Genomic DNA, 24,874 nt, shown 5'->3' on the forward strand with positions numbered 1-24,874 from the left:
TCTAAAATCCTGTTTGTTTCTCAGAGTCCATAGTCTCTCATGGTTCATCTCTCCCTCCAATTCGCCCCCCCATTTTTCCCTTCCTTCTCCTAATGTCCTCCATGCTATTCCTTATGTTCCACAAATAAGTGAAACCATATGATAATTAACTTTCTCTGCTTGACTTATTTCACTTAGCATAATCTCCTCCAGTCCCATCCATGTTGATATAAAAGTTGGGTATTCATTCTTTCTGATGGCTGAGTAATATTCTATTGTATATATGGACCACATCTTCTTTATCCATTCGTCTGTTGAAGGGCATCTCGGCTCTTTCCACAGTTTGGCTATTGTGGACATTGCTGCTATGAACATTGGGGTGCATATGGCCCTTCTTTTCACTACATCTGTGTCTTTGGGGTAAATACCCAGGAGTGCAATTGCTGGGTCATAGGGTAGCTCTATTTTTAAATTTTTGAGGAACCTCCACACTGTTTTCCAAAGTGGCTGTACCAACTTGCATTCCCACCAACAGTGTAAGAGGATTCCCCTTTCTCCACAACCTCTCCAACATTTGTTGTTTCTTTCCCTGTCCATTTTTGCCATTCTAACTGGTGTAAGGTGGTATCTCATTGTGGTTTTGATTTGAATTTCCCTGATGGCTAATGATGATGAACATTTTTTCACGTGTCTGTTAGCCATTTGTATGTCTTCTTCAGAGAAGTGTCTTTTCATATCTTTTGCCCATTTTTTGACTTGATTATTTGTTTTTTGGGTGTTGAGTTTGAGAAGTTCTTTATAGATCTTGGATACCAGCCCTTTATCTGTAGTGTCATTTGCCAATATCATCTCCCATTCTGTACGTTGCCTCTTTGTTTTGTTGACTGTTTCCTTTGCTGTGCAGAAGCTTTTTATCTTGATGAAGTCCCAAAAGTTCCTTTTTGCTTTTGTTTCACTAGCTTTTGGAGATGTATCTTGAAAGAAGTTGCTGTGGCCGATGTCAAAGAGGTTACTGCCTATGTTCTCCTCTAGGATTTTGATGGATTCCTGTCTCACATTGAGGTCTTTCATCCACTTTGAGTTTGTCTTTGTGAATGGTGTTAGAGAATGGTGGAGTTTCATTCTTCTGCATGTGGCTGTCCAATTTTCCCAGCACCATTTATTAAAGAGACTGTCTTTTTTCCATTGAATGTTTTTTCCTGCTTTGTCAAAGATTATTTGACCATAGAGTTGAGGGTCCATATCTGGGTTCTCCATTCTGTTCCATTGGTCTGTATGTCTGTTTTTGTGCCAGTACCATGCTGTCTTGGTGATCACAGCTTTGTAATATAGCTTAAAATCGGGCAATGTGTTCCCCCCAGCCTTGTTTTTCTTTTTCAACATTTTCTTGGTGATTTGGGGTCTTTTCTGATTCCATACATAATTTTAGGATTGTTTGTTCCAGCACTTTGAAAAATGTCATTGGAATTTTGATTGGGATGGCGTTGAAGGTATAGATTGCTCTGGGTAGCATAGACATTTTAACAATGTTTATTCTTCCGATCCATGAGCATGGAATATTTTTCCATCTTTTTGTGTCTTCTTCAATTTCTTTCATGAGTGTTCTGTAGCTCCTAGAGTATAGATCCTTTACCTCTTTGGTTAGGTTTATTTTGAGGTATCTCATGGTTTTCGGTGCTATTATAAAAAGAATCGTTTCTCTAATTTCTCTTTCTACAGTTGCGTTGTTAGTGTATAAGAAAGCAACTGATTTCTGTGCATTGATTTTGTATCCTGCCACATTACTGAATTGCTGGATGAGTTCTAGTAATTTGGGGGTGGGGTCTTTTGGGTTTTCCACATAAAGTATCATGTCGTCTGCGAAAAGAGAGAGTTTGACTTCTTCTTTGCCAGTTTGAATACCTTTTATTTCTTTTTGTTGTCTGATTGCTGTTGCTAGGACTTCTAGTACTATGTTGAACAACAGTGGTGAGAGTGGGCATCCTTGACGTGTTCCTGATCTTAAGGGAAAGGCTCTCAGCTTTTCCCCATTGAGGATGAAATTCGCTGTGAATTTTTCATAGATGGATTTTATGAACTTGAGGAATGTTCCCTCTATCCCTATACTCTGGAGAGTTTTAATCAGGAAAGGATGATGTATTTTGTCAAATGCTTTTTCTGCATCAATTGACAGGACCATATGGTTCTTCTCCCTCCTCTTATTAATGTGTTCTATCACATTGATTGATTTGCAAATGTTGAACCACCCTTGCATCCCGGGGATAAATCCTACTTGGTCGTGGTGGATGATTCTTTTAATGTATTGTTGGATCCTATTAGCTAGGATTTTGTTGAGGATTTTGGAATCCATATTCATCAGGGATATTGGTCTGAAATTCTCCTTTTTGATGGAGTCTTTGCCTGGTTTGGGGATTAAGGTAATGCTGGCCTCATAGAATGAGTTTGGAAGTTTTCCTTCTGTTTCTATTTTTTGAAACAGCTTCAGTAGAATAGGTATTATTTCTAATTTGAATGTTTGGTAGAATTCCCCAGGGAATCCATCAGGCCCTGGACTCTTGTTTTTTGGGAGGTTTTTGATCACTGCTTCAATCTTGTTACTGATTATTGGCCTATTCAGGTTCTCAATTTCTTCCTGTTTCGGTCTTGGCAGCTTATAGGTTTCCAGGAAGGCCTCCATTTCACCCAGATTGCTCAGTTTATTGGCATATAGTTGTTGATAGTAATTTCTAATAATTGTTTCTATTTCCTTGGTGTTAGTCGTGATCTCTCCCCTTTCATTCATAATTTTATTAATTTGGGTACTTTCTCTTTTCTTTTGGATAAGTCTGGCCAGTGGTTTATCGATCTTATTAATTCTTTCAAAGAACCAACTTCTAGTTTCGTTGATCTGATCTACTGTGTTTCTGGTTTCTAATTCATTGATTTCTGCTCTAATTTTAATTATTTCTCTTCTAATGTGTGGCTTAGGCATCGTTTGTTGCTTTTTCTCTAGTTCTTTAAGGTGTGGAATTAGTTGGTGAATTCGGATTTTTCTAATTTTTTTGAGTGAGGCTAGGATGGCTATGTATTTCCCCCTTAGGACCGCCTTTGCAGTATCCCATAGGTTTGGACTGATGTGTTTTCGTTCTCATTGATTTCCATGAATTGTTTAAGTTCTTCTTTGGTTTCCTGGTTGACCCAAACATTCTTGAGCAGCGTGGTCTTTAGCTTCCAACTGTTTGAATTTCTGCCAAATTTTTTCTTGTGATTGAGTTCCAGTTTTAGAGCATTGTGGTCTGAGAATATGCAGGGAATAATCTCAATCTTTTGGTATCAGTTGAGACCTGATTTGTGACCCAGTATATGGTCTATTCTGGAGAAAGTTCCATGTGCGCTCGAGAAGAATGGGTATTCTGTTGTTTTAGGGTGGAATGTTCTGTAAATATCTGTGAGGTCCATCTGGTCCAATGTATCATTCAAAGCTCTTGTTTCCTTGTTGATTTTCTGCTTAGATGATCTGTCCATTGCTGAGAGTGGAGTACTGAGGTCTCCTACAATTAACGTATTGTTATCAGTATGACTCTTTATTTTGGTTAACAGTTGGCTTATGTAGATGGCTGCTCCCATGTTGGAGGCATAGATATTTATAATTGTTAGATCTTCTTGTTGGATAGACCCTTTAAGAATGATATAGTGTCCTTCTGTGTCTCTAACTACAGACTTTAATTTAAAATCTAATTTGTCTGATATAAGAATTGCTACCCCAGCTTTCTTTTGAAGTCCGCTGGCATGGAAGATGGATCTCCATCCCTTCACTTTCAGTCTGGATGTATCTTTAGGTTCAAAATGAGTCTCTTGTAGGCAGCATATGGATGGGTCCTGTCTTTTTATCCAATCTGCAACCCTGTGCCATTTTATGGCGTTTAGGCCATTCACGTTGAGAGTGATTATTGAAAGATATGAATTAATTGTCATCATGTTGCCTGTGAAGACGTTGTTTTTATAGATTGTCCCTGTAAATTTCTGTTGTATATCACTCTTGGGGTCTTTCTCCTTTTATAGAACCCCCCTTAATATTTCTTGCAGGGCTGGCTTAGTGGTCACATATTCTTTCAGTTTCTGCCGGTCTTGGAAGCTCTGCATCTCTCCATCCATTCTAAATGAAAGCCTTGCCAGATAAAGTATTCTTGGCTGCATGTTCTTCTCATTTAGTACCCTGAATATGACTTGCCAGACCTTTCTGGCTTGCCAGGTCTCTGTGGATAGGTCTGATGTTATTCTGATGTTCCTCCCTCTGTACGTAAGGAATCTCTTCCCCCTAACTGCCCTTACGATAGTTTCCTTGGTTCTAAGATTTGCAAGTTTTAATATTACATGCCGGGGTGTTGGCCTGTTTTCCTTGATCTTAGGAGGGGTCCTCTTTGCCTCTAGGACTCGAATGTTTGTTTCATTCCCCAGATTAGGGAAGTTCTCAGCTATGATTTGCTCAAATATATCTTCTAGTCCTCTCTCTCTCTCCACTCCCTCCAGGATTCCAATTATTCTGACATTGGAATGCTTCATGGTGTCACTTATTTCTCTGATTCTATTTTCATGGATTCTGAGTTGTTTTTCCCTGGCCTCCCCTTTTCCCTTTTTATCTATTATATTGTCTTCCAGGTCACTTATTTGCTCTTCTGCCTCAGTTACCCTAGCCAACCCTAGATTGGATTGGATCTCACTGATAGCATTTTAAAGTTCTGCCAATTCAGCTTTCATTTCTGCCCTTAGAGACTCTATGTTGCCATTAATTGATTTCTCCATTCTAGCCATTGTCTTCACAACTGCTAGCCTGAATTCCAACATCTTGGTTATATCGGCATCCATTTGTAAATCTGCAGCATAAGTCATAATCTCTGAGTCTTTTCTATTTTGGGGGTTCCTCCTCTTTGTCATTCTGTTGATGGGTGTTTGAGGGAATATAGAGTACAAATTATTGACCAGAACCCAAGCAAGATGCACCTGTTTTCTTGGGATCTTAGGGTTGCTGTCCTCTTGTTTTTCCAGCCTGTCTTCTGCGGGAGCAGCCTGCCGCGCTATTACTCAGGCAACCCTGTTTGGGCGGAGTTGCCCTGCCCCCCTGTGGTGGGGGATGGGCTCAGCGGGAATCAGTCTTTGGGGCTTTTGTTCTCTGGTGCCTTTCCCTGGTGGCTTTCTGTCTCTTCCGCGAGTCAGAGCAGAAGAGACCATTTCCAACCCTCTGCCTCAGAGCAGAGAGAACGCAGTCTGTTCTTCAGTGAGCTCTCCAGGCCACACCATCTCCATTTCTGTGTTTCTGTCCATGCTGCTGTAAACTGCAGCAGCCTGGGTTGTGCGCCCCTCTGCAGCGCCCCCAGTCCTGCCTCCAGGTCGGGGCATGTCTCTGCCCTTTGTGCTTCTAAAATTGCCAGCTGCTCCCAGTTCACGTGCACGACCCTGCCACTCTGGCTTTCCGCCCCGGGGGTGGCCCTAAAGTCCTTTCCCCACCGCTACTGGTCTGCGAGTCTGTGCCCGTCTGCAGCGCACGAGGCTGTCACTCACTGGTGGTGTAGGATCCCCACGGCCAGGCACCCTCCTGCTGCCATTTATCCTCTGATATCTGCCCATGGAATCAGGGCTCCCCGCTTCATACCTCAAAACCAACTGCCTGCGATATTCTGTTTGTAGAGATCCAGATCTTACATCTCAGGCTGGTTTCATGGGTGCTCAGAGTGGTCTGGTAGATATCCAGCTCAATTCCAGGGACCAGTTGAAATAGGGTCCCCTACTCCTCTGCCATCTTCCCCCCCACAGTGCTAAATTCTTAACAAAAGAACTGATAAGAAAAAAAAAATCACCTTATGGGAAAATAAATCTTTTTATGTTTGAAAATAACATGCTTCTATATATCTCAAAGAAGAAATCATAATGGAAATTAGACAATATAACTGAAATAAAGAAAACACAATATATCACAAGTTATGGGATATGGCTAAAACAGTGCTCAGAAAGTAATTTATTGCACAAAAAGGCTGAAAAATATGAGCTCAGTGTCCAGCTTAAGAAGCTACAGAGAGAACAACATAATAAATTCAAAGTAATATAAAAAAGTAAGACTGACAAAAAGAGAAGGCATAAATAAATAAATAACCAAGGTGACATAATCACACACAAAGCAGACATTAAAAAATATGGTGATCTTATTGCCAATAATTTTGAAAAGTTGGGTAAAAGGCACAATTTATTAGGAAAATAGAAGTTGTCAAAGTCTGATTTAAACAATAGAAAACATGAAAATATCCCTACCTACTTAATAAATTGAAAGAGTATTTAAAACATCTACCACTAATTAACCTACCTCCCATTCCTTCTCCCTCATAGCTACAAAGCAAGCTGGGTTTATAGGCAAGTTATATCAAATATTCAAGTAAAAGATAACTTTTAACTCAGTATTGTCATAAACAGATTGTTTCAGAGACCAGAAGAAGCAAGATGACTGCTTTTAAAATAGAAATTTTAAAATAGAACAGGTTGGGGCACCTTGGGGGCACAGTCCGTTAAGCCTCTGACTCTTGATTTCTGTTCAAGTCATGGTCTCAGGGTTGTGAGATCAAGCCCGGCACTGGGCTCTGTGCTCAGTGTGGAGTCTGCTTAAGATTTGCTCTTTCTCTCCCCCTACCCCTGCAATGTAAACATGCTATCTCAAATAAATTTTTGAAAAATAAAATACAATAAAATAGAACAGTTTAACCAAAGTGTAATAAGCTGCAAGTGAAAAATTACAAGCTAGACGGTTGGATCCACTTATAAGTAAAAAAATCTTAAACCAATTAATTAATGACCAAAACCCAAAATATTTAAAAAATTGCATCATGCTCATATGGGTTTTATCCCAGGAATGTGAGGATGATATATTATTGGAAAAACCATTAATGAAATTCAGTACATTAACGGATTAATGTAGAGAAATCACAGGAGTTTCTCAATAAAAATAGAAAAGTCAACAAAATCCAATGTTCTTTTTTTATATAGATTTATTTATTTTAGAGAGAGACTGAGAGAGCACAAGTGGGTGGGGCAGAGGGAGAGGGAGTGAGAATCTCAAGCAGACTCTAAACTGAGAGCAGAGCCTGACACAGGGCTCAATCTCATGACCTGGAGATCCCGACCTGAGCTGAAACAAAGAGTTGGACCTCAGCTGACTGCGTCACCCAGGTGTCCCAAAATCCAATGTTCTTTTATGATCAAACTACTTAGAAAATTAGGAATAGAGGAAAACTTCCTTAATTGATGAAATCTTACTCAAAGCAATGAAACATTAGAAACATTCCCTTTAAAACCAGGTATGAAAAAAGCATGTCATATTTTGCATTGTGCTGGCCGGCCGAGGAAGCCCAGAAATTAGAGTAAGAAAATATAAGGATTGAAAAGGGAGAAACCATACTCTATATTTGAGTGCAATAAGCAGCCCAAGAGACTTTACAACTAAATTGTTAAAATAAGAAGATATTTCCACAGGTTTATTATATATCAAATCCAGCAAAAAACATTTGAAAATGTAATTTTAAAAGAATAGCATTTAATAGCAACTAAAATGTAAAGCAGTAGGAATAAATCTAACAAAAGATGTACAAGACTTTTATGGAGATAATTATAAAACCTTATTGAAAATCATTAAAGAAGAACTAGATAAATGGAGAGAGAGTGTGGTAGAGTCAAAATACTAAAGATGTAAATTATCTCAATTTGTGTATAAATTCAAAGCATTATTCCAATAAAAATCTCACTAGTGTTTTCATGGAACTTGAGATGATTCTAACATTCACTTAGAAGAACAAAGGGGAAAGAACCTGAGACAGCTATGAAAGAGAACATATTGGAGAGGTTTCCTACCAATATATGAAGACATTGTAAAGTGATAGCAATCAAGAAGAGGTGATATTGACATGGGAATAGAATAATGGACCAATGGAGACAGATGGAAAACCCAGATACAAAACTGTGTATGAAGTTGATACATGAGAGACAAGTCTCTGCAAATCAGTGGGGAAGGGTGAACTTTTTATAAAAAACCCTTATGGAAAAAAATAGAATCTTTATCTTTGATTACAAATAACAACAAAAACAACAAAAATTCTCTGTTGAATAAAAACCTAAACCAAAACTTGAAGACTTCATAAGGCAAATGAAGAAAGATACCTCTTTCTTTCTTTTTTTTTGAAAGATACCTCTTTATTTTATAGTAATGAAGAATTTCTTTTTAAAAAATTTTATAATTTTTTAAAATAGCAGTATAGTTAATATATACTATTATATTAGTTTCAGGTGTACAGTATAAGGATTCAACAATTCTATACATTAGTCAGGGCTCATCAAGGTAAGTGTACTCTTACTCTCCTTCACCTTTTTCACCCATCCACCCACCCACTTCCCCTCTGGCAACCATCAGTTTGTTCTCTATAGTTAAGAGTCTGTTTTTTGGCTAGTCTCTTTTTTTTTCTTTGACCATATGTCTGGTTTATTAAATTCCACATGTGACCAAAATCATGATATTTGTCTTTCTCTATTTTTTTTCACTTAGCATTATACACCCTAGATCCATCCATGTTGTTGCAAATGGCAAGATTTCATTCTTCTTTATGACTGAATAATATTCATATATACATACTACTTCCTTATCTGTTCATCTGTCTATGGACACTTGGGCTGCTTCCATAATTTGGCTATTGTAAATAATGTTGCAGTAAACATAGCGGTGCCTATATATTTTTGAATTAGTGCTTTCATATTCTTTAGGTAAATACCTAGTAGTGAAATTACTGGATTATCTAGTCATTCTGTTTTTAAATTTACTAAGGAACTTCCATACTGTTTTCCACAGTGGATGCACTAATTTGCATTCCCACCAACAGTCCCTGAGGGTTTCTTTTTCTCCACCTTCGCCCCAACACTTGATGTTTCTTCTGCTTTTGATTTTAGCCATTCTGACAGGTGTGAGGTGATATCTCATTATGGTTTTGATTTGTATTTCCCTGATGCTGAGTGATGCTGAGCATCTTTTCATGTCTGTTGGCCACCTGTATGTCTTCTTTAGAGAAATGTTTGTTCATGTCTTCTGATCATTTTTTAATCAGATTGTTCGTTTTTGGGGTGTTGAGTTGTATAAGTTCTTTATATATTTTAGATACTAACCCTTTTTGGATATGTTCTTTGCAAATATCTTCTCCCATTCAATAGGTTGTCTTTTAGTTCTGTTGATGGTTTCCTTTGCTGTCCAGAAGGTTTTTATTTTGATGTAATCCTAATAGTTTATTTTTGCCTTTGTTTTCCCTCACCACAGGAGACATATCTAGAAAAATGTCGCTATGGCCAATGTCAGAGAAATTACTGCTTGTGTTCTCTTCTAGGATCTTTATGGTTTCAGGTCTCACATTTAGGTCCTTAATCCATTTTGAGTTTATTTTTGTGTATGGTATAAGAAAGTGGTCCACTTTCATTCTTTTGCATGTAACTGTCCAGTTTTAACCTTTTGTTAAAGAGACCATCTTTTTTCCATTGCATGTTCTTTCCTGCTGTGTCAAAGATTAAGTAACAATATAATTGTGGGTTTATTTCTGGACTCTCTGTTCTGTTGATCTAGGTGTCTGTTTTTATGCCAGTACCATATTATTTTGATTACTACAGCTTTGTAGTATATCTTGAAATATGGGATTGTGGTACCCCCAGTATTTTTTTAAAGATATTAACTATTTTATCTCTTATCAGTCTTTTAAAAATTTTTTAAAAAGATTTTATTTATTTATTTGACAGAGAGAGAGAGAGAACAACCGGGGGTGTCACCGGCAGAGGGAGAGGGAGAGCCCTGATGTGGGGCTCGATCCCAGGACCCTGAGATCATGACCTTAGCCAAAGGCAGATGCTTAACCAACTGAACCACTGAGGCATCCCTTGATACCTCCAGTTCTGTTATCCTTTCTCAAGATTGCTTTGGCTATTCAGGATCTTTTATGGTTCCATACATGTTTTAGGATTATTTGTTCTAGTCTTGTGAAAAATGCTGTTGGTATTTTGATAGGGATTGCATTAAATCTGTAGATTACTTTGGGTGGAACGGACATTTTCACAACATTTGTTCTTCCAATCTATGAGCATGGGATATCTTTCAATTTGTTTGTGTCATCTTGAATTTCTCTCATCAGTATTTTATAGTTTTCAGAGTACAGGTCGTTCAACTCCTTGATTAAGTTTATTCCCAGGTATTTTATTAATTTTGGTACATTTGTAAATGTGATTGTTTTGTTAATTTCTCTTTCTGTTACTTCATTATTAGTGTATAGAAATGCAACGGATTTCTGTATATTGATTCTGTATCTTGCAACCTTACTGAATTCGTTTATCAATTCTAGTAGTTTTTTGGTGGAATCTTTAGGATTTTCTATGTATAGTATCATGTCATCTGCAAATAATGAAAGTTTTATTTCTTCCTTACCAATTCAGATGCCCTTTACTTCTTTTTCTTATCTGATTGATGTGGTTAGGACTTCTAGTATATGTTGAATAAAAGTGGTGAGAGTGGATTCCTGATCTCAGAGGAGAATTTCTCAGTTTTTCATCATTGATCATAATGTCAGTTGCATGTTTTTCAAATTCAGCCTTTATTATGTTGTTATATGTTCCTCTAAATCTGCTTTATTGAGGGTTTTATCATTAATGGATGTTGTTCTTTGTCAAATATGTTTTCTTCATTTTTGAAATGATCATGTGATTTTTATCCTTTCTCTTGATGTGATGTATCCTATTGATTAATTTGCACATATTGAATCACTCTTGCATCTCAAGAATAAATCCCACTTAATTGTAGTGAGTGATTTTAATGTATTATTTGATTTGTTTTGACAATATTTTTTTTTTGAGGATTTTTGCATCTTTGGTCATCAGAGGTATTGTCCTGTAGTTCTCATTTTTGTAGTGTCTTTATCTGGTTTTGATATGGTAATGCTGGCCTCATAAAATGAATTTGGAAGCTTTTCTTCTTCTATTTTTTGGATACTTTGAAAAGCATACATATTAGTTCTTCTTTAAAAGTTGGTAGAACTCACGTCTGAAGCCATTTGGTCCTGGACATTGCTGGAAATCAATCTGTTCAAAATTTCTATTTCTTCTTGATTCAGTTTTAGGATGTTAAATATTTCTAGGAATTTATCCATTTTTTTCTAGGTTCAGTTTGTTGGCATATATTTTTTCATCATATTCTCTTATATTTCTGTGGTGTTGGTTGTTATTTTTCTTTTTTAATTTCTGATTTTATTAATTTGAGTCCTCTTCTCTCTCTCTGTCTCTCTCTCTTTGATGGGTCTGATTAGAAGTTTATCGATTTTGTCAATCTCTTCTAAGAACCAGCTAACCAGCTTCTGGCTTCACTGATCTGTTATTTTTTGTTTGCTTTTTGGTTTTTATATAATTTATTTCTGCTCTAATTGTTATTATTTCCTTCCCTCTGCTGGTTTGAGGTTTTGTTTGTTCTTCTTTTTCTAACCTTTTTGGGTGTAAGGTTAGGTTTTTTATTTCAGATTTTTCTCTTAGAACTGCTTTTGCTGCATCCCAAAGATTTTGGACCATTGTGTTTTCATTTTCATTTGTTTCCATGTAATTTTCAATTTCTTCTTTGATTTCTTGGTTGACCTATTCATTGTTTAGTCACATGTTATTTAACCTCCATATATTTGTGCTGTTTCCAGATTTTTTCTTGTGGTTGATGTCTGGTTTCATAGTGTTGTGTTCAGAAAAGATACATGGTAAGATTTTGATCTTTTTGAATTTGTTGAGACTTGTTTTGGGCATAATATGTGAACTATTCTGGAGACTGTACCAGGCATTTGAAAACAATGTGTATTCTGCTGTTTTAGGGTAGAATGTTTTGCATATATGTTAGGCCCATCTGGTTCAATGTGTCTTTGAAAGTCCCTGTTTCCTTGTTGGTTTTCTGTTTGGGTGATCTATCCATTGATGTAAGTGGGTGTAAAGTCCTTAACTATTATTGTATCACTGTATTACTTCCTTTATGTTTGCTACTTACTGTTTTATGTATTTGGGTGCTCCTGTGTTGGGTACATACATATTTATAATTGTTACATCTTCTTGTGGATCATTCTTCTTATGATTATATAGTGTCTTTCTTTGTCTCTTGTTACATTCTATCTTTAAATATCTATTTTGTCGGATAAAAGATTGCTACTCTGACTTGCTTTTCACTTCTATGCATGATAAATGCTTTTCCATCTCTTCACTTTCAATCTTCATGTGTCTTTAGGTCTGAAATTAGTCTCTTGTAGGCAGCATATAGATTAGTCTTGCTTTTTTATGCATTCTGTCACCCTCTCTTGTGATTGGAACATTTAGTTCATTTACATTGAATGTAATTATTGATAGGTATGTACTTATTGCTGTTGTGTTACTTGTTTTATGGTTGTTCTTGTAGTTCATCTCTGTTCTTTTCTTCTCTTGCTCTCTTCTCTCATGGTTTGCAGGCTTCCTTTAATGATATACTTGGATTCCTTTCTCTTTATTTTTTTGCATATCTATTAGTGTTTTTTAAGATTTTACTTTTAAGTAATCTCTGTGCCCAACATGGGGCTTGAACTTAAAACCCTGTGATCAAGAGATGCATGCTCTACCAACTGAGTCAGCCAAGTGCCCCATTGTTTTTGATTCGTGGTTACCACTAGGTTTGTATATAACATCTGCATATAGCAGTCTATAGTAAGTTGATGGTCACTTAAGTTTGAACCCATTCTTTCCCTCCCATGGTTTAGGTATATGGTGTCATATGTTACACCCTTTTATTTTGTGAATACCTTGACTGATTTTTAGAGATATACTTAATTTTATTGCTTTTGTGCTTCCTACTTTTCTTATTCCTGCTATAGTTTTTCCTTTCCACTCAGAGTCCCCTTTAACATTTCTTGCAGGGTTGGTGTAGAGGTTTGAATTTCTTTAACTTTTGTTTGTCTGGGAAACTCTTTATCTCTTCTTCTATTCTGAATGATAGCCTTGTTAGATAACATATTCTTGGCTGTCTTTTTATTTTCTTTCAGTACTTTGAATACATCATGCCCCTCCCTCCTGGCCTGCGAAGTTTCTGCTGAACAATCAACAGATATGCATATGGGATTTCCCTTGTATATAACTGTTTTATTTCTCTTGCTGCTTTTAAAATTCTCTCTCACTACTTTTTGCCATTTTAATTACTGTGTGTCTTGGTGTGGACCTCCTTGGGTTGATTTATTGGAGGCTCTGTGTGCCCCTTGGATCTGGGTTCTGTTTCCTTACGCAGATTTGGGAAGTTTTCACATATTATTTCTTCAAATAACTTTTCTGCATGATTTTCTCTTTCTCCTTCTCCCAGGATCCTTATAATATGAATGTTACTATGTGTGATGATGTGGCTGAGTTCCTTATGTCTATTTTCATTTATTATTATTCTTTTTCTCTCACCTGCTCAGTGTGATTGCTTTCCATTATTCTGTCCTTCAGGTTGCTGATCTGTTCTTTTTCTTCCTTTAGTCTACTGTTTATTCCATCTGGTGTATTTGTAATTCCAGTTATTGAGTTCTTCATCTCTGATTGGTTCTTTTTTATATTTTCTACCTCTTTGTTAAGGGTCACACTTAGGTCTTCCACTCTTTCCTCAAGTCCAGTGAGTATCTTTATAACCATTATTTTTTTTTAAAAGATTTTATTTATTCATTTGACAGAGAGCGATATAGTGAGAGAGAGAACACAAGCAGGGGGAATGGGAGAAGGAGAAGCAGGCTTCCCACCGAGGTCCCTTCTCTTCTCTTCTCTTGCAGGTCCCTTCACGAGCAGGGACCATGATGTGGGGCTTGATTCCAGGACCCTGGGATCATGACCTGAGCCGAAGGCAGCCGCTTAATAACTGAGCCACCCAGGCACCGCATGACCATTACTTTAAATTCTCTATCAGGGATATTACTTATCTTCATTCCATTTAGCTCTCTTGCTGTGATTTTGTCCTGTCCTTTCATTTGGGACGTATTTCTTTGTTTCCTCATTTTATCTAATTCTCTGTGTCTGTTTCTACATGTTAGGGAAGTCAGCTACATTTGCTCCTAAAAGCAGTGGCCATGTAAAGAAGAGGTCCTATAGTGCCCTGCAGTGCAGTGTTCCCTGTTCACCAGAACTTGGCTCTTTAGGAGTGTCTCCTTTGTGTGTTGCATGTGCCCTACTGTTGTGGCTGAGCCACTTTTGCATTTAGTCCAGCTGTCTGAAGTGGCTCTGTTTGCCTGTGTGGGCAGTGCTTGGTCCCTGTTAGTGGACCAGTCTGCAGCTGCCTGGGCCTTGAGTTGAGTCAGACCAGGAGTTTTCCAGAGATGCAGTAGCACAGACTTCCGGGTGCTTTCCCTGTGTGTTCCCTGAGAAGCTTTCATTGGTGGGGGGCCTGCATCCAGACCAGATGTTTTCCCCAGCCCACTGCTGAGGCCACAGTTGGACTGGTGTGTGTGGTTATCTTCCCGTCTCTCCTGGGTAGGAGTCACTTTACAAATGGCTGGTCCCTGATGGGGCTGCTTGCACCCTCCTAGGCTTGTGGCACTGCTTTGGATGGGCTCTGGCCAAAGGTGTATTGGAGGGGGTTTGTCTGCAGGAGAACATGGAGGCAGGGTGCACTGTTAGCATGTTTGGTAGCAAGTGTTGGTACTGTGCTGGTTCCCACAGATACATGCATGTCTAGGTGGAGGGCTGAGTGAGGAAATGGCACCCACCAGTTACTTTGTTCCTGGAGAATCCTCCTTTGGGAGGATCCCTGCCCTTCTAGCACAGGCTCTGAGATTAGTAAACATATCTCCCTCCTGTCTGCTCCAGGCATTTTTCAAACTGCTGCTTCTATGCTGTATCTCTTTGTGGCTGTTTGCTGTACTGTCTCTTTAAGGTGGGAACTCTGTTTCCTTTGGCCCTCTTGGCCCTCATAGAGCCTAGCCTGCCGATTTTTAAAGTTCCAGGTGTTAAGCTCTGCTGATTGTGAGAACTTGTGAAATTATGCCCCTCTGGTTTTCATGTGGGTTCCCTGTGCCTGGGGTGCTTGGTTTGATGGTCTGTCCCTGTCACCGCTCTGTGCCCACCATGTCCTTCCCTCCTGAGGACAGTCCCACAGATCGATTTAGCTCCTGACTGCATCTCTGCCCTTCCTATCTTCTTCAATGTGGCCTCTTTACATTTAGCTTTGGAGAGTCTGTTCTGCCAGTCTTGGGCTCATTTTCTGGTTTATTTACACTGATGTCAGTGTTACCTAGTTGTATCCATGGGACGAGGTGACTTAGTGTCCTCCTCCTCTGCCATCTTCCTCAGAAGTCTTGTAGTAATGAAGAATTTTTTGAACAGGGAACAAAAACCTAGAACATACAGGTCATATTGACAAGATGAACAACAGCAAAGTTAAACACTTCTAAAAATTTGTAAAAGAAAAGGCAAGTGAACTGATGAGATGAAGTTATTTGCAATGCATAAACCTGACAAGGATTACTACCAAGAAGACCTCAGTGTTTTCTATGAATCAATAGTATTATAATCAAATACTCCAATGGGAAATGATAAAAAAACAAAAAGAGAGAGAGAGAAACAAGAAGATGACATCTCACTGGTCAGTAAATACATGAAATTATATGAAACATTAGTAAAGGGGTGCCTGGTGGCTTAGTTGGTTATGTGTCTGCTTTCAGCTCAGGTCATTATCCTGGGGTCCTGAGATCCAGCCGGCATCAGACTCCCTGCTCAGTGGGGAGTCTGCTTCTTCCTCTGCCCCACCCCCCCTCATGTTCTCTCTCACTCTCTGGTTCTCTCTCTCTCTCATAAATAAATAAAACCTTAAAAAAAAGAAACATTAGTAAACAAGAAAATGCTGATTATAACCACAATAAGGTACCATGTTATGGTTTGCTTTGAAGTTAAACATGTAATGTGTTGATAATGATATGCAGCAAATGATACTTGTAGAGAGTACTCCTGGGATTGTAAATTGATAAAATCATTTTAAAGAGAGAGCAAGTGGTTATTACATAATAAACTTGGTAATGCACATACATTTATTCCAGAAATTCCTAGATACTTATTCTAAAGATAATATTGCACCTTCAGAAAGAGATACGTACAAGAATGTTTATAGCTTATTGTTTGAAACAGGAAATATGTTTTTTATAGATATATGTATAAGATTATATGTGTAGTTGACATACAGTGTTGTATTAGTTTTAGGTGTATAACATAGTAATTCAAGAATTATATACATGATGTAATGTTTACCACTATAAGTGTAGTTACCATCTGTCATCATATAATTACAATATTATTACTATAATATAAATACATAATAATATAAATACATAAATTGACTATAATATAAATACATAAATAATATAAATACATAAGTATAAATACAATAGTATTTCCTATGCTGTATTTTTCATTCTCATGACTTATTTTTTAACTAGACATTTGTACCTCCTAATCCTCTTTACCTATTTTGCCATCCTCCCTCTCTCTCGCCCCTGGCAAGCATCAGTTTTATCTCTGTATTTATGAGTCTGAAAAAAAAAATTGAGAAAATGTAGATTACCATCATCAGTAGCACGAATAAGTAAATTATGGAAAAGTCATATGGTGGAATATGTTAAAGCAATGGAAATGAATGAACTGTACTAGAATGATTTGTATCATTATGGGTCAATCTTCCAAACACAGTGCTGAGTGAAAAAAAAAAACTTTTTGGAAAAGAGTATACACAGTATTATCCCAAATATTTAATTTTAATAATGTATGTAAGTAGTAACAATATAGGTATATAGGTATACATGAAAATGATAAACATTTAATCCTGAAGGATATTTACTTTTGAGGTGAAGGGAGGGAAATATAATTTGGAGGAGGGACACAAGGAATTTCAACTGTGTTTATATTTCATTTCTTAAGCTGTATTTTGGATTCATAGATACTTAATCTGCAATTTTTGTATTTTTGGATATGTCTGAATTATTCCATTTAAGAAAGTCCTCAAAACAAAAACAACCAAAATTGGCTCTGATTACAATATGCTTTTTAAGTATATCCAGCCATTCTGAATGGTGTTTATTTTTAATAACTATATATCATATAAATTAAGATGAAATTATGTTTCTAGGGAAAGACATATGCCCAGACCATGAATGCCAACTGCCTTTGTAATGGGAAGTTTAGTACTAATAGGTCTACTTGAAGCAAAGTACAAGCTACAGATGTTAGGCCCTGTGTGTGTGTGGGGAGGGGGGGGAGAGAGAGAGAGAAAAGGGGAGAGAGCCACAGAGTAAGAAAGAGAATGAGCTGTGAATCAGTGAACACTATGATTACAGTCAGAACTTTTATTTGCAAAAATTCAAAATTGTCCACAAATATCACATTTAGAATGCATTTCTTTCTTTTTCTTTCTCTTTCTTCTCTACTCAGCTCAAGTAATGATTTTCAGTGCTTTTGCATGTCAAAAATTATTGCTAGAGCCAGTAATGATCAGGGAAAATGCTACAAATCCTCCTTTCATTAGCTCTTTAAATTAAATACTTTATAAATATAAACATAAAATGACATATGAGTAGGAATACACATGACTACTCTGCAATTTACAAATTTATCCTATTTTTTTCTCAGTGCCTCCTCTAATGTAGATTTTAAAAAATCCATGTTTGAACAAAAAAGCCATATAGCAAAAACATATCTTTATATATATTTTTTAAAGAATAGAGCTGATTATAATTCAGCTAGGGCTCTTTGTGAAGATTAGCTCTATTCCTGAAGCTACATTTTTTGCTGAAAATGCTTTCTTATTCTTTAAAATAATTTATCTAACTTCTATTACAAATATGATATTTTTCTTATATGTGTACCAAGGGCTTAACAAAAGCTTTTATTATCAGTTGTTTTATCTAGATTCAAAGCCTTTAAAGGAATGCTTGATGCTAATTATATTATGAGACTTCTGATATATTAAGTTAGGTATTCTGTGTAAACATTTTTCTTTTAGTGAAAAATACCAGAAAGCTGAACTGATTACAACCCTGTATCAATATTCTTGAGACTTGTTAGAATCTATTTACGAAGTGCTAATTTCACTGTATCATTTAAGTATAAGGGCTCTTTTGTAATTTATACATTAATGATATTATGACCAAATAGTCCTTTTTAGGCTTGTTATTAAAACACCAGGGTGAAGGTAAACAATGCTCACTGAGGATGCAAACTTGCCTCTATATGTTCACTTTCACAACTTTGCAGAATTTTCCAGTTCACCTACTATGCAAGGTTTACAACCCATGCATATAAAAATCTGTTTGTTCATGGTGCATGGGTCCTTCCTCCTGATGGCCTGAAAACAAACACATGGAAACATCTCCCATTCTTCTGAAGCCTATGCACAGAAAGTCAGTGTCCTAAGTATGTCCCAAATGTTACCATTTACTAAAGCACCTATAATTTTGGTCCAAAGTAATTTTCCAGGCCCCCTTTTCCAAATCCTGTTTCTGAGACAAGGGTCCTAGTTCCTGTATTTGCTTTTCCTTAGATAATGAAGTATGGAAGGAATGGTAACATAACCACCTTTCCCTCACAACACAACATTGGAGGGTTCAAAATCATTTTTGATGACCACACTGCCTTAAATTGCAAATTAAACTCATTCATTCCCTTATCTCTATTTTATTTCCTACTTTGGGGACAGCAATTAAAATTACTGATATGGTCTGTGAATATGAACTCTGTACACGAGATTCCCATAAACATTTCTCCTCATGTGTAGACTTTGGGCTATCATGATTCAGGGCTACCATTCTACATCCTCTTCCTTTCAAACTGTTTTGGGGAACATTGGACACTCCCATTCTCCACTTTCATAATATCACCACAATCCTGTGACAACCCCAGTTAAAGTATCTTTAAACCACAGCCTGAAGTGGACGTTTCCTTCCCAATCCTCTGTTTATAGTTTTATTGCAACCAATAGGTATAGCTTATGGATAGTTGAGAATTTAGTTGGTCCCTCCTCTCTATATGTAAACAGTGAGTCCCTGTTGCCTTTCCAATAAATTTATTTCTTGACTTTTTGTAGCTGTTAGTAAGTGTGCTGATGGTCTAGATCTATTTCCAAATTTGGTGCTTATGTGCTTACTACAGGAACTTTCTAAAATAGGTAACTATAGAAACATATACCTTGAACAGAATTCTTTTATTTTATTCTGTTGACTACAACCCAGACTTATAGGTCATTTCAAGCTTTCTAGCTTTGGCAACTATGTTGTCAACAGGAAAAGCTGTCCAGGAGTCATCTTGCCAACCATGATCACGCAAAAAAGAATAAATAAGTACCCTAATTTAAATATATATAAAAAGAAACCAAGATAATAATGAGAAATACACCCACACTATAAATGGTAAGACTGTGACTAAAGTATTCAATTAGTGATCCCAAAACTGGCATGAGAGACTTAATTTCTCTCTGACTTAATTTCTTCTTCATTAACTATGGGTTTATTCTGGAAAAACATTATTTTAAATTCCTACCAAATCTTAATTTTGTACCATGTGCATGCACTGACTACTAAAAAAAAAATAAAACAATAAGCACCACATGGTTAATACATTATTCTTTTTAAGGAAGGACTAGAACCAGAAGAAATGAGTTACAATTCTAGAAAGAATAAATTTTAGCCTACAAACTCAGGTTAGCAAGAGCTATATTATATCATTTTCTTTAAATCAATTCAAATATTTTCCGAGAGCAATTTAACCTCACTTATTAAGATTTCCTCTCCCTTACAAAATTGTGCAAAGTCTCTGGTTTCTGTGAAATACTGAAACATGGTAGAATCTCTTTTAGTTGTAGGTCCCCACTGATTACTTCTGAGACATCAGTGGTGGCAGCCTCTATGGCCTCTCAGACTTCCCACTGTTCCTTTTTTGGTGCCACATTGATAGCAGGGGGGGCTTGTTCTGTGGACCACACAGCGTTCATGTCCTGAAAACGGTCACTTCCCTCAAGCACTGGCACTGGCTTCCCTGCAGGGGAAGGGACTATGCATTTCTTACCATTTCCTAATTTCAGGGCCATCTTTTCTTTTCTCTTGTGACCCTCTGAAGAATCAATTTTCTCCCTTCCCTATCTAACCCACTTGGAGTAATCTCTTCAAGGAGTTTAAACTTTTACAAAAGGCAGTAAGAAGTGTTTATTCTCAAAAAAAAAAGCTTTTGCTTTCAGCTCAGCAAAAGTCCCTAAGCAAAAAAACCCCACCTCATTGTAAAGGATGAAAGAAATATGTCAGGAATAGCAACTATGATTTAACACTTTAATAAACCTGCTACATGCATATCTGGGATGTTTAACAATATTCAGTGAAATTCCCTAATCAACTTGTTTGTGAAACACAGCCAGATATTTGCCAAAAGTGGTGATGACTGTGATGTGTTGGTGTGAGTCTTCTTAAGGAAGGTGTATGGATTAACATTCCTTGAAGCCCATAAAACTGCAGTCATGAGTTCAAGTTTCCATTGATCTTCAGTGTTAGAGTGTAAGGTACTTGAGGGTAGGGTCAGAGAAGAGTCAGTACAGCTTCTCACTGCAGGCACCAGCTCAATGCCCGAGATAGAGCAGGCCTTCAAAAAACCTTTGTTGAAAGAATAAAACTATGGTGAGTGCTGTGAATTGTGTAAGACCTGTACCTCTGAAACAAAAAAGTATTATTTGTAAAAGAGAAAAAAAAAAGAAGAAGAAGAAGAGAGCAGGAAGGGAAAAATGAAGGGGGGGGAATTGGAGGGGGAGAGGAACCATGAGAGACTATGGACTCTGAGTAACAAACTGAGGGTTCTAGAGGGGAGGGGGGTGGGGGGATGGGTTAGCCTGGTGATGGGTATTAAAGAGGGCACGTTCTGCATGGAGCACTGGGTGTTATACACAAGCAATGAATCATGGAACACTACATCAAAAACTAATGATGTAATGTATGGTGATTAACATAACATAATGAAAAAATAAAAAAGAAAGAACAAGGGAGTTAATGGAGCTAAATATGATAACCTAATAAAATCAGTTTTCAGTATATAGCAACCTATAATGATACTCCCAAGGGCTTCAAGGTGATGAGGCATCTTCTGAATCATCAAAGACGGTTTTAAATATGAGTTTGTCATAACGTGTATATGTGCTGTATTTAATTCTCATTCCTTGCTAGTGATAATTGACATTTGGTGGAGTTTTATAAAATTTTACCAGAACATTCAGTTAATATTTCATTAATTAGAATGCTCCTGTTACCTAACTATGCTCTTTTAATGAAACTTGAAATCTACAAAAGTTTGAGATTCACTGTCTGTAAGATTGAGAATACTAAAATGCAAGGGTGAAGGGATATTTGCATTTACAGCAGCTAGTTTGTGTTAACTTTTTAAAAGTTTAATTTAAATCTTGTGATTAACAATGAATTGGCTTCTACATAATCACTAAACATCATAGTAGTTAACTTAAATTTTCCAGATTGTTCAAATCTCTCAAGAAAGATCATCTTTACAAGGATAAAATTTGGCATTTTATTTATAAACTCCCGTGTCTCATTCCCAGAGCTCCTTGCATGAAGTCTAAGTCTTGTCTATGCCCTTGTTCCCCAAATCATGAAGGGTCTTTTAATTATGAAATGACCCACTCTTTTATAATGGAAAGCATCATCTGTTACACAATCATATATTTTATATGTTCTCTATCAATGACATTCTTTATATTATGAATCATATAATGGATTGGACTCCATTGCTTCTAGATTGTGTTTAACATGCTTTTAAGTTAATTCTCTGAACGGAACACATGTGCTTTATGTGTATAATTGTTATTTTTTAGGTGTTTGTCTTGTTTCCCTTAATGTTATATATAGAGCTTAACAATGATGGGTTAATTGCACTCATTCAAGAGGCCAAGATGTCTTTTGGGCTCTTTGAAGGCATGGCTTATAAATCTAGGTTCTTTGTTTTTATTCCTTATTTTTTTTCAGAAATTATTTAATTTTAATGTGATATATATCTTCCACCAAGCCTACCCATAAAGCAGTCCTTAATATTCCAGGCATGCTTTTCCACTAGTGAATGTGAGAACATCTTGAGTGTAAGGTGGGTCTTCTAAATATAGTTAGGTTGTTGTGAACATTAATATGCTCATGTTTTCAAATCATGTTTATATGTTCAGTAAATATTTAGATTAAAAATATTTATCATACAAGTAAAACCTGGGTATTCCCAAGCTTTTAAAAGTGTGATTCTCATCTCTCCCTCTCTTGAGTATTTGTTAATTACTCTCCATGTTTAAAGGATATTTTTTCTTTCCAAAAAGAGCATTTGATGAAAACTACAGCTTGAGTGAGTAATTTAAAAAGAGAGATTGAATTGCATGTTGCGTTTTGTTTTGTACTCCTATTAATCAAATCATAGTACCTTTTTCCTTTTATCACCTATGCAGGACTGCAAAAGGAAGATAGCTACAGATCCCAAAACAAGGATTAGGCTGGGCCTTGATGAGTGGCATGGGTGCCACTGCTACATGTAATGTGCTGCTTCCTACATGTTAGGAGATGGGAAGTATTGCCATTCTGTGGTATCACTCAGCAGATGCAAATGAAGTATGAAATGAAAAATCCCAACCCACACAATGCACAGAGAAAAAACAGATAGCACTCGGTAGGCACTGCTGTGCCAGGCTATTTACTGTCATAGACAACTCAGCTTCAGCCAGGCAAGCGCCCCAAATCTCTCCGAGTCTGACACGTGCAAGAGAAATTACGTTTCACTCTGTGCTACTTTGGTTATGTTGATTCCCCTCCAGGAGTCCTGGTCCTTCCAGAAGAAAAACCAGGTAAATTGTTTAGGAGCTGATTACTTTCTTTCTTTCTTTTTTTTTTTTTTTTTACAGATTTTATTTATTTATTTGAGAGAGAATGAGAGAGCACATGAGAGGGGGGAGGGTCAGAGGGAGAAGCAGACTCCCCTCTGAGCAGGGAGACTGATGCGGGACTCGATCCAGGGACTCCAGGATCATGACCTGAGCTGAAGGCAGTCGCTTAACCAACTGAGCCACCCAGGCGCCCAGGAGATGATTACTTTCTTTTTTTTTTTATTTATTTTTTATTTTTTTATTTTTATTTTTATTTTTATTTTTTTTTTAAAGATTTTATTTATTTATTTGAGAGAGAGAGAATGAGAGAGAGCAAGTACATGAGAGGGGGGAGGGTCAGAGGGAGAAGCAGACTCCCTGCTGAGCAGGGAGCCCGACGCGGGACTCGATCCAGGGACTCCAGGATCATGACCTGAGCCGAAGGCAGTCGCTTAACCAACTGAGCCACCCAGGCGCCCGATGATTACTTTCTTAACAGGGAAGAGTAACGTGAGGGTGTGAGGGTGGAGGCAGGTGCTATTTGGAAATGTGGGTGATTCTCAAAATAGGTAAGAAGGTGATTCGGAAATTAGGTTCTACATGGAATTATCATACCCCCCTTTTTTTAAACTTGTGAGAGACTATCAAGCTAATATTTTTGCTTGTTCCATTGTTTGAAGGTCTATAGGGAACCTACCATCCATCACTGTTGACATTGGAAGTAAGGATGAATAAAAAGTTGTATAATAGAATTATCCTAATAAATTCAGACAAATTAGTATCACCATGTTTTTAGAATATTTTTGTTTATCTTTCTGCCTACCTACTTATTTGTCTATCTAACTGATCTCAGTTTATATTTCTGATATTATTCATCAGAGGTAATAATTAATTGATAATTTAAAAATATACAAATATTAGTGCCTTCAGGCCTCAACCCTGGATCTTGAGTATAGTGTATTTAGAAAGACAATGTCTTTGCTTATTTGGGGTCTATATTTTATGAAGTTTGAGTAGTGGACACCAAAAGAATGTGTAGCATGATAAAGTATATAGTAAAGTTTGACTAGTTTTAACAATGAGGAAGATATAAAGGAGACAATTAGGAAGATAAAAACTGGTCTGTTTTAATCAAAATAGGAACTATAAATAGTTTAAGATTAATGCTGCCTTAGTATACTAAAATGAAAATGCCAATATAAAATGAATTAGGTAAATTAAAGTATCAAAATAGATGTGAGCAAAGCTGCTGGGCGCCTGGGTGGCTCAGTTGGTTAAGCGACTGCCTTCAGCTCAGGTCATGATCCCGGAGTCCTGGGATCGAGTCCCACATCGGGCTCCCGCCTCAGCAGGGAGCCTGTTTCTCCCTCTGACCCTCTCTGCTCTCATGCTGTTTCTCTCTCTCTCTCTCTCTCAAGTAAATAAATAAATAAAATCTTTAAAAAAAAAAAAAGTAGATGTGAGCAAAGCTGCAGAAGCCTAGCTGTTAGAACTTCACACTGAAAATATGTTGAAGAAGGGTCTAGCTTTCTCTCTTAAGTTTCCTCATCTTCATGAGACAATACTAGTAATAAAACAATAGGTATCTGACAAGTTTTTGTAGGGATTAGGCAGAATAATCCACGTATATAGCAACATTTCTAGAACATAATAAGTCCTAGGACAATAATAGCAGTGTCTGGATTCACTTATTAGTAAGCTCTAAAGAAGTCTCAGAGGGAATATATGAGTTTAAGCTTTGGAGTTTATATTTTGCCACCATTATCATAGCATTTTAAATCTGAATTAGCATTTGCAGATTTATATATATACAAACCTAATTGGAAAAATGGATCTGGAATAAGATCTTTAAAAATCTAAAACAGGGATTAGACACTAATATTTACCTCTTATGTACAAAATGAAATATAATTAAGTTTCCTCATTCTATATAACTTCATGGACTACCAAATTCCTTTATTTACAAAGACACATAGTGCC

This window comes from Neomonachus schauinslandi, chromosome 9 (assembly GCF_002201575.2).
Source record: "Neomonachus schauinslandi chromosome 9, ASM220157v2, whole genome shotgun sequence".
In the NCBI taxonomy this organism is placed as follows: Eukaryota; Metazoa; Chordata; class Mammalia; order Carnivora; family Phocidae; genus Neomonachus; species Neomonachus schauinslandi.